At 48.7% G+C, this 10,519-nt stretch overlaps 1 long non-coding RNA gene across 2 annotated transcripts; it reads left to right on the forward strand.

Moving 5' to 3' along the window:
- The first annotated feature begins 368 nt into the window (after positions 1 to 368).
- On the forward strand, positions 369 to 2,644 carry LOC308465420. Of its 2 annotated transcripts, XR_013980418.1 has the most exons (3): positions 369 to 919; positions 1,423 to 2,117; positions 2,407 to 2,644. It is a non-coding gene; the product is annotated as an uncharacterized lncRNA (long non-coding RNA). The 2 variants fall into 2 exon arrangements; XR_013980419.1 differs by lacking the exon at positions 1,423 to 2,117.
- The last annotated feature ends 7,875 nt before the right edge of the window (positions 2,645 to 10,519 follow it).

Consider the following 10,519-nt stretch of genomic DNA (forward strand, 5'->3'; position numbering starts at 1 on the left):
TGTGGCCTGCTGTGCTCCAGAGGTAGAATAATAATAATAATAATAATAATAATAATAGTTATAAAACAAATTATAAAACCACAGTAAAACATGAGCGTCAGCTTCTTAGCTTTAGAGAAGAAGAGTTTGGATTTGATATCCCGCCTTTCACTCCCTTTAAGGAGTCTCAAAGCGGCTAACATTCTCCTTTCCCTTCCTCCCCCACAACAAACACTCTGTGAGGTGAGTGGGGCTGAGAGACTTCAAAGAAGTGTGACTGGCCCAAGGTCACCCAGCAGCTGCATGTGGAGGAGCGGAGACGCGAACCCGGTTCACCAGATTACGAGACTACCGCTCTTAACCACTACACCACACTGGCATATAAGCATTGCCATTCCTCAGCCAAGTTGTATCTAAGGCATTGCAGTGAGCGGTACAGCATAGCTAAAAGGGTATTTGGGAAGAGTGTAAAGCCAATGAACTCTCTGAGCAGAAAGCACAAAGTCTATCAGGAACCTGTCATGGAGAAAGTGTAGGATTGGGTTGCCAGCATCGAGTTCTGTCCAGCACTGCCTCACAAACTTGCCGCTGTCTCTGGTGCAAGGCAGTGAGAAGCTGCCCTTGCATTTATGTAACTATGTGTTAACTGGCTTTAAAGGGCTTTTACAAATACTTGGGGTACGGTGGCCTTTTTTTACATCCCACATTATAAAAGAAGAGTGCTCTTCTGGTGGCACTGAGGAGGCCATGATTGTTAAATTTGGTGGGAACCATGTGCCAACATTTGGGTAGAGCGTTACGCTTTATGCTGTATGTTTTTCTTCTTCTTCCAAAGATGTACTCCTTGCTGTCTGCCTCTTGTCACATTTCTCTGCCTGGCTGGGACAAAAAGAGCAACCCAGAGCCTTGGAACAAGCTGTGACCCAACGACCAGTTCAAGGTATGGTAGGAAATACTTAACTAGGGTTATGATGCTGGTTATCTTATAGGCCAGGGATGGGGAGCCTGGTGTCCAGCAGAGATTGTTGGGACTCCAACTCCCATCAGCCCCATCCCTGAAATCTACGGAAGATGGGCTAATAATAATAATAATAATAATGGCCATTTGGTGGGAGGAATAATAAGCTTCAGCTTTGGAAGGCCTGGTGTGTGTGATCACAGCATTTGGGGTTGGACTAGATGACCCTTGGGTTCCTTCTATGATTCTTCATTCTCCTCTCCAGTTCAGTCTTCTAAACTCTGACTGAATAAGCAGGATAGACCCCTGAGTTTCTGCCATTGACTTGTGGTTCTTCCTGCAAAATTGCTTTTAAGCCCATTAAAGTTGAATGATTAGAGATCCTTTCCTGCCACTTCCGAATCACCTTCAATGGTAGCCCCACGTAGAGCGCATGGTAGTAGTCCAAGCTGGAGATAACGCTTAACCGTGCTGCCCTCTTTCAGTTCTATGCGGTGAATGCAGACTATGACAAGCTGAAAAAGGGAGCGCCCAGATATCTGAAGAGCAAATGAATCTGGGAGCTATAGTTTGGGTCTTTGGGTTTGATGCTTTTGTAACTGGATCTGTAATGGCTTTTAGTCAAATACAATAAATGATTGATTGATTGATTGATTGGCTGACTGATTGGTGAAAAAGTGCTTTTTTACTGAGATGCTAACTTTCTCTCTGCATGCCGTTCCTTGAACAGTGAAGATAAGGCTTGCTTTCATTGCTCTGTTCATTTGTGCATTTGACTAGTGTCATGTGGAGGGAAATGCAGCCCCTGGGCTGAAAAATGTCCCCCTCCTGCCCCCTTGGGTGTCCGGTGTGGCCTTCACAGATATAGACGCAACGTGGGGGAGGGTGTTTTGGCTGCTGAGCTGCGCCCCCCCCCCCATTGTGAGGGCTGAGGGTGTGATGGTGATGCCTCCCCAGCTGCTGCCATTGTCTGTGGGTTGACTGTGATGCCACAAAAACATTTGGCAGCTGAGCGGGTATCAATGTGGGCCAAGGCACAAGCCTTGACAGTTGCCCTTCCCAGAGAGAAATGGGCAGCTTGGTGGCACTCAGCCCTGGTGGTCTCCTGCCCCGTGGCAGCAAGCTGACAAGCGGAAGGAGGCAATCGCCTGGTGCTGGGATGCTGTGGAGCAAGGAGAAGGCAAGTACAAAGTTTACTTGCTGGTGGGATAGCTACCTGAAAGCGATGGATATTCAGCTCTGAAGCTGGTTGATGTCTGGCAATGGACCTGGCGAGGCTGCAGCTGGTGGGTGGTTGTTGGAAGAGTTTGCGTTCAGGCTAGTGGATGCCGCGAGGCTACGCTGGCTGAGATGGATGCAAAGTGGTTTGGAAGCCTTGTTTGTTAACAGGCAGCCAAACAGAGGAGGAGTCTGGGGGGACGCTGTTGGATGGGGGCCATCCCACTCACCTGTTTGCCTTTGCCTTACAGGGATGTCCGGAGCCGGTGGGGTTTTCCCCAAGTCCAGCCTTCAAAGTCATGAAGAGAACCACAGGATGTCCCTATTTACGTTGGAGAAATGAACGTGAAATACTGGGAGCGAACAATGGACAAGGCCGTGGCCGTACCTGAGAGAAGGAACTTTGAAGGGAGACTGCAGGCGGACATCTGCTGCATTGCAAGTGATGGGGCAGTGGGGAGAGAGAAGAAAATGAGGGAGGAAACATTAGGCCACATTAGGCGCACCGTCCATTGGAAGTGCTATGAAGACGCTTTGAACAGGAATGGCTTCCCCTCAGGGATTCTGGGAACTGTAGGTGGTTAAGGGGACAGAGAGTTGTTAGGCGGCTTAGTCTTAGGCTTAGGCTTAAGGGTAGGGGTAGGGTTAAGTTGGGGTAGGGTTAGGGTTCCCTTCTTCTCAGGGAACGCTGGGAATTGTAGCTCTAGTTAAGAGTTATGGGGTAGGGGTAGGGGTAAGGTTCCCTTCTTGTCAGGGAACTTTGGGAAATGTAGCTCGGGTTAAGGGTTAAGTTGTAGGGTTAGGGTTCCCTTCTTGTCAGGGAACTCTGGGAATTGTAGCTCTAGTTAAAGGTTAAGGGTTAGCGTCAGGCTTAGAGTTAGGGTTAGCGTCAGGAGTAGGGGTAGGGGTAGAGTTCCCTTTTTGCCAGGGAACTATGGGAATTGTAGCTCTGGGAGGGGAACAGGGGGTCTCCTAACAACTCTCTGCACCCTTTTCAAACTACAGCTCCCAGATTCTTGGGGGAAGAAGCCATGAGTGTTTAAAGCGGCTTCATAGCACATGAAATGGTGTGGATGTGGCCCTGGCCTCCCTCACCCCACTGCCCCTTATTGTTGAGGAATCGAAAAGATTTTCCCATGCAAATCTCTTGGAAACAATCTATTTCATCTGGAAAACTATTTAATAAAGATTACTTTTTATTAAAACCTTTGAATGTGTTTGAACTGTGTTTGAGTGTGCAGAGAATGATTTCACTTCAAAGAAATGCCCTTAGATTACAGAATCATGGAAGAGTTAGATGGGACCACGAGGGTCTTCAAGTCCAGCCCCTGCAGGAATCTTTTGCTCTACATGGGGCTCAAAGGACGGCCCTGAGATTAAGGGTCTCATGCTCTACTCAATGAGCTATATGGATTGATCTAAATAGCAAACACCAATTATTTAATTTTTTCAATTTACAGTGGTGTAAAATAAAGGGTGTAGGAAATGAAATGATTGTTGCCTTTTCATTGTTTAAGGATGTTTTGTTAAGACTTTTGATTCAACACACTTATTTCAATATACAGTGGTACGTTGGTTTTTGAACTTAATCCGTTCCGGAAGTCCATTCTTAAACCAAAGCGTTCTTAAACCAAGACATGCTTTCCCATAGCAGCAGGGGACTCAATTTACAAATGGAACACACTCAACAGGAAGCGAAACATGTTCTGCATGCAAGGCAAAGTTCACAACCCAAAACACCTACTTCCGGGTTTGCAGCATTCTTAAGAATTTCGTTTTATTTTTTAAGTAACAGCAACACTCCTGAATCGCCCTCCCTCTCTGCAGCAGCTGGAGAGATAACCCTAACATACAGTAAGTCATATAAAACTTGTCAATAAATAATATGCACAGATAAATGAGCAAACAGGCTTTAGTCTAATGGGTTAGGATGCAGCTTTTTTTAGGGCAATGTCCCTTTCCCTCTCCACAGGTGGTTTAGAAAAGGCTGGATTCCTCTAGGTCAGAGATCGATAATTTAGCTTTCTGGGCCTTGCAGAGCCTGGGAGCTGCTTCCCCTCCGTCTCTTGGCCTCTGCCATGTTGACTCCTTTGAGCTCTTAACATGCCTGTGCAGACCACTTTCTCAGGCAGGTTTGTCAGCAGCGCTGTGTTTCTGCCAGCACCTTCTTAATTTTGCTAGCCCCCGCTGCCAAAAGAGACCCAGCAAAGAGGCTTGTAGCAGCCGTCCCCAACTTGGTGCCTTCCAGATGTTGTTGGCCCAACTCCCATCATCTCTGACTGTTGGCTATGCCGATGGGAGTTGGATTCCAACAGCATCTGCATTGCTATCCTGTGCAAACAAACCTGTTTGGCTGGGATTTTTGGGTGGGCAGGAAGGTGAAGGGAATTTGGAGAGTCCAGGTGGTTCATGGAGCGTGCTCTGCTTTTATCTGTTTTGTATAAGCAATGTTGGATCGGTTTTATTCTTGTGTTATATTATAATGTAAGCTCCCATGGAATCTTTGGAAGAAAGGCAGGTTAGAAATTGTTAAGTTGTGGGTGAACATATCAGACGACACAGCGATTCTTCAAACAGCTCTTATTTATTCACAGGCCAGAACAGAACTGAACTGAAGGGTTCAGTCAGCCTGCTTATATAGAGCTCCAGTACAACGTTACTGTAACAACTTTCTAAAACTATCCAATCACTGAACGTCACTTTCGATCCCTTATTTGCATAACTATCTACAGTATCCCCCTGCTGGCCCAGGGTGAGAACTTCAGTACATAACACCCCTCCCCACCGAGATAAGGCGTTAGTTACAATCGTAATGGTTTCCTTATATACAGCACTACACGTAATGGTTCAGTTAGGCACAAAAGCATATCGGTTACATTTCACATACTTCCACATACTTAGACCAACAGTGTTACATGTCCAACAACATAGTCCTTTAAATAAGTGGGGTGCTTGGAAACTCTGCCAGACCGCAGGGGACCGGTACCCAAGTCCGGGGGACTGCCCAATTCTTGCTGAGGCTGTGGCGCGACCTTAGGTGGCATCGAAACCAAGTCCCCTGGATCCGCTGCTGTAGGTGGAACCTCCGCAAGTGGAGTTGGCGGAATGTCAGGCACGGCAGTGGTCTGAGTCTGTGGGAAGTCCTGCAGACTCTCTGAAGTGGCTTGGTTCGGCTCCACGCCCTCAGTTTGTGAGAAAGGTGTAGGTGGAGCCTCACCATCTGTAAGTGTCTGTTCCGGAGCCACGAGCGCAGTTGGGGGCACCACGGTAGTGCCCAAGTCCCCAACCCTGTGCCTAAGCTGGTCTATGTGCCGGCGCCACAAACGTCTGTCTTCGAGCGCCATCTGATATGAGCAAGGTCCAGTGACTCCCACTACTGTGGCTGGCACCCAAAGAATGCCCCCCACAAAGTTCCTGCAAAGTCCTGGTTTCCTGGAACAAATGACCGTGGGCGTTGGCACAGCCTGGGGGTTCGGCCATGGCAAAGTCTGGGTGCAGCCGGTCGAGCAGGGACCTGAGGCGGCAGCCCATAAGCAGTTCAGCAGGACTCCGCCTTGTGGCCGCATGAGGTGGTGATGTGCTGCATGAACAAGTATTCGGCGACCCACTCGTGCCAGTCTCCCCGGTCCAGGCGCGCCAGTGCCTCTTTTGCCGAGTGCACCATTCTCTCTGCTTGCCCGTTGCTGGATGGATGAAATGGTGCCGTTAGGGCATGGTGGATGCCCAGTCCCAAAAGGTACCGCTCAAAAGTGCCTGAGGTGAACTGCGGTCCGTTGTCGGAGACAAGGACATCAGGACACCCATGAGTCGCAAAGAGGATCGCAGCACCCGGATGATGGCCTCGGTAGTGGTGGAGGGCATCAGGGCCACTTCCAGCCATTTGGAATAGGCGTCCACCACTACCATAAAGGTCTGGCCTCGAAAGGGGCCTGTCAGATCGATGTGCACCCTTGATCAGGATGTCTTGGGCATCTCCCAGGTGTGTCCCTTAGCTGCCGGTGGTGCAGGCCTTGATTCTTGGCACGCTTGACAGGCGGAAACCCAGGCAGTGATGGCATCATCCATGTTAGGCCACCAGACGTAACACCGAGCCAACGCCTTCATTTTGACGATTCCCGGGTGGCCAACGTGCAGAGCCTCAAGGACACGTTGACGGAGTCTTTGGGGAATTACGTCTCCCCACAGCAGACAGCCGCGATGAGCCGAGAGTTCATGTTGTCTGGTTGCAAACGGCTGGAACTCCAATACAAAAGGCCCTTGTGGCCACCCCCAGTTGAGCACACGGCTGATGGTGCGATCCTGGGCAGATGTGGAGGCTACAGTGGCAGCTGATACAGGCGCTGCCGGAAGATCCTCAATCAGGAGGAGCGATGAAGCAGAAGCCGTGTCTTCCACAAACACTGGAAGAGGGCAACGTCTGAGGGTGTCGGCATGGTCCATCGATTTCCCCGGGCGATGGACGAGCCAGTAGTGTTAGGCAGGCAGGAAAACAGCCCATCGCAGCATGTGCGGCGAGAGGACCGGTGGAGTTGGTCAATCACCAGCGAGGAGGCCCAGGAGCGGCTTGTGGTCGGTGATGAGGTCAAAAGTCCTGCCGTAGAGGTATTCATGGAACCTCTTCACTCCAGCCACAAGTGCCAGTGCCTCCTTGTCGAGCGGACTGTAATTCCGTTCAGTCGGAGATAGCGTCCTGCAAAAGTAGGTGAGCGGCGCTTCTCTTCCGTCTGGGAAACGGTGACTAAGGACAGCGCCAATGCCAAAAGGTGAGGCTTCGCAGGCAAGGACCAGCGGCCTGGCTTCACTGTACTGTACCAGCACACTGTCCGATGAAAGGAGAGCCTTGACCATGTTGAAAGCCGCAGTCTCCTGATGACCCCAGGACCAAGGTTACAATGCTGTAACCTTGATAGGCACGCTTTCTAGGCACGCTTCCCATAGGCATTTGGTTGTCTACAGGGATGCTGGACTGGAAGGGCCATTGGCTCTTCTTATGATTTCCCACCCACCCCTCCTGTTATGAGTGGGGGTTACAGCTCAGTGACAGAGCAGTTGTACAGCGCAGAGCAGACGTCAAGTGTCTGGATCAAGGGAAGTACAGGGGTACCTTGGTTCTCAAACTTAATCCATTCCGTAAGTCCGTTCCAAAACCAAAGCGTTCCAAAAGCAAGACGCGCTTTCCCATAGAAAGTAATACAAAATGCATCACAGACTTTTAAAAACAACCCCTAAAGCAGCAACTTAACATGAATTTTACTATCTAACAAGACCATCGATCCATAAAATGAAAGCAATAAACAATGTACTGTAATCACACAATCAGTCAGTAGCCGAACTGGGTTACAAAAACAAAAAGAGCTGCCAAAACAAAAACGCAAGGTAAATAGCAAAAACAGACAGACCTCAGCGTAACACTCAAAACAGAAATGTTGCCCTCAGAACAGAAGTGTGGCACTCAAACTGGAAGCATAATACTCAAAACGGAGCATGTTTGGCTTCTGAAAAAAGTTTGCAAACCAGAACACTTACTTCTGGGTTTGCAATGTTTGGGTTCCAAGTTGTTTGAGTACCAAGGCATTTGAGAACCATGGTACCACTGTAATAGTACCACTACTCTGCCTTGGTCAGACCACACCTGGAATACTGTGTCCAGTTCTGGGTACCACAGTTTAAGAAGGATGTTGACAAGCTGGAACACGTGCAGAGGAGGGTGACTAAGATGGAGCCAATGTGGTATCATCTTGATGTTGTTTGACGACAACTCCCATGGTTATTGACCATTGGCCACGCTGGCTGATGTGCACTGTAGACCCAACAGCATCTTCAGAGGCCCACAATGGCTACTCTGTTTCCTGCTTGGCAGGGGGTTGAACTCGATGGCCCTTGTGGTCTCTTCCAACTCTATGATTCTATGATTCTATGATGATCAGGGCTGGCCCAAGACATTTCGGCATCTGAGGCAGACCCCAAAATAACGCACAAACCCTCCCTGCCAGGGAATAAGGGGTGAAGGGAGCTCTACATCAGGAACAGGAGCAGGAAGGAAGATTGATATTGGAATCTGCTGCCTTCTGTGGACCCTGCTGCCTCAGGTAGTTGCTTCACCTTGCCTCATGGGTGGGCCAGCTCTGCCAATGTTGACAGTTAATAAACACTGCCTGCCTCCAGCCTGCCCCCCGGATCCATAAGGAGTAACAGTTTCTGAACACTAAAATAAATCCCTTTCATTCATTAATGAAAAGTCAATCTATGGCATATGTTACTGCAAGCTCTGATATATCTCCGGGGACAGTAATCTGCGAGCAGTTACTCAACTGGCTAATTAACTGACCAAATAATATAACTCTGCCTGTTTGTAAATGTCATTTTGCCAGACCATAAAGTAGCAAAGCCCCTTTGCCTGCATTACGCTTTCATATGCCCTGAGCACTTGCGATGATGTACAAGATTATAAGATGCACAAGATTAACCCCACATTAAAGATGGAGGTGTAAATATATATATATTTTAAAGGGCCTTGCATGGTACACAGACCCTCCAAATGTCCCTATTTTCCAGGGAAAATCACTGATTTACAGAAGCTGTCCCAGTTTCTGATTTGATCCTGGAACGTCCCTCTTTTCCTTAGGATGTCCCTATTTTTATTGGAGAAATGTTGGAGGGTATGGAGTTATGCCCTCCAAGGAGTCAAGGAGATAAGTAGATTACAACCTTTAGAAAACATCTGAGGGCAGCCCTGAATAGGGAAGGGTTTATTTTTTAATTTTTTAATTATTATTATGTTTTAATATATGTTGGAAACCACCCAGAGGGGCTGGGCAACACAGTCAGATGGGTGGGGTGGTATTATTATTATTATTATTATTATTATTATTATTATTATTATTAAATAGGACGTCCCTATATTCATTGGAGAAATGTTGGAGGGTATGGGGGTGTGGTCAATTAGGCCATGTCTGGGGAAGCTTTCTCAGTCCCAGGACCGCATTTCCTTCTGGGGATCACCTGCCAGTGGTGGGTGGGGCCAAAGGCAAAAGTGGGTAGGGTCATTAATGCATATTTTACTGCTGTAGATGTGAGCTTGCTTCACACACCCTGCTTCCTCATCCAGGCAAGCAAGAGGCATCATCAGAATTGAGGACACATTCCAGCCAGGCAGAAACACTTGAGGAAGGTGCAAAGCAAGGCAGCCTGGGATAAAGTCTCAAAGGCCAAGCAGACAAGGCCAGGGGGGCACATTTGGCTCCCTGGCTCAAGGTCGCCAAGCCCTCAAGAATGGACAAGAGGAACTAGTATTGGCTACTGACTTATGAATGAGATCTGGGTTTCGGATTTAGGCACGGCAGGCTGACCTGTCTGTCCAGATGGGAGCCCAGAGGGCAAATAGCTGCAACCACCAAGTTTGTAATGGCAATGTTTGCTTCCCTGGTTCGGCGGGGAGGGGGAGGGGAAGTTGGAGCTTGAAACTATTCCTTCAGCAATGAAGCAGCTCAGACTGGGTGATTAGGGAGGAGAAGGAGGCTCCACCCACTCCTGGGTCTCAGCCAAGTCCTTGCTCACTATCTTCTGTGGTCCAAGGGGAGATGAAGGAAGGGGTCTGAGAACTGCCCAAGAACCCAGGCAGCTGCTGTGGTCTTGGGTCAGAGAGGTCCCAATCCAAGAGCTCTTTGCATATAAGACACCAGGGTGTTTCAGTTTTGGCGTGATGAGCAACAGAACTGTAGGTGGCAACTTCTCAGTGAAGTACCTTTTGGCCCTGGACTAAGTCCAGCCCCACTGGGTCCTCCTGGACAGGAAGAAGGCTTCCTAGCCCAGTTGAGCATTGCTCAAGTACTAAGGTCTTTCTGAACTCTGGTATGTTCCTGCCTGTTTGGCTAGTCTTTGAACTCTAACTACTGGCTTGACCCTTGACTCTGCTTCCTAGTTCATCTTTCAACCCTGCCTTGGCTATTCCAACATCTCCTGGTCCCTGGCTCACCTATTCTGCCACCCCAGGGATGGCCAACAGTTGGATCGTGATCTACTGGTAGATCGTGGGGTGTCTGTGGTAGATCGCCCTCCAACCCTCCCCCCTAAAGAAAGCTCAACAACTCTGACTTCCTAAAAAAAAGCTCAACAACTTTGATTTCCCCCTTTGAACTTTGGTCAATCCAGTGGATAGATCACCGCCAGTTTTTTTTTATAGTGGGAGTAGATTGCAGTCTCTTGGAAGTTGGGTAAGCCTGTGCCACTCTAACTCACCAAGCTGTTACCGATGGCTCAGCATCGCTGCGCTCGTACCTGTTAACAAGAAGGCATGAGCATCTTCTACCACCTGAAGTCTCGGGACAGTTTTCAAAGGCATAAAGCATATTGCAAAAGTCTTAA

This window comes from Podarcis pityusensis, assembly GCF_964106645.2.
Source record: "Podarcis pityusensis genome assembly, chromosome: 16".
Taxonomy (NCBI): domain Eukaryota; kingdom Metazoa; phylum Chordata; class Lepidosauria; order Squamata; family Lacertidae; genus Podarcis; species Podarcis pityusensis.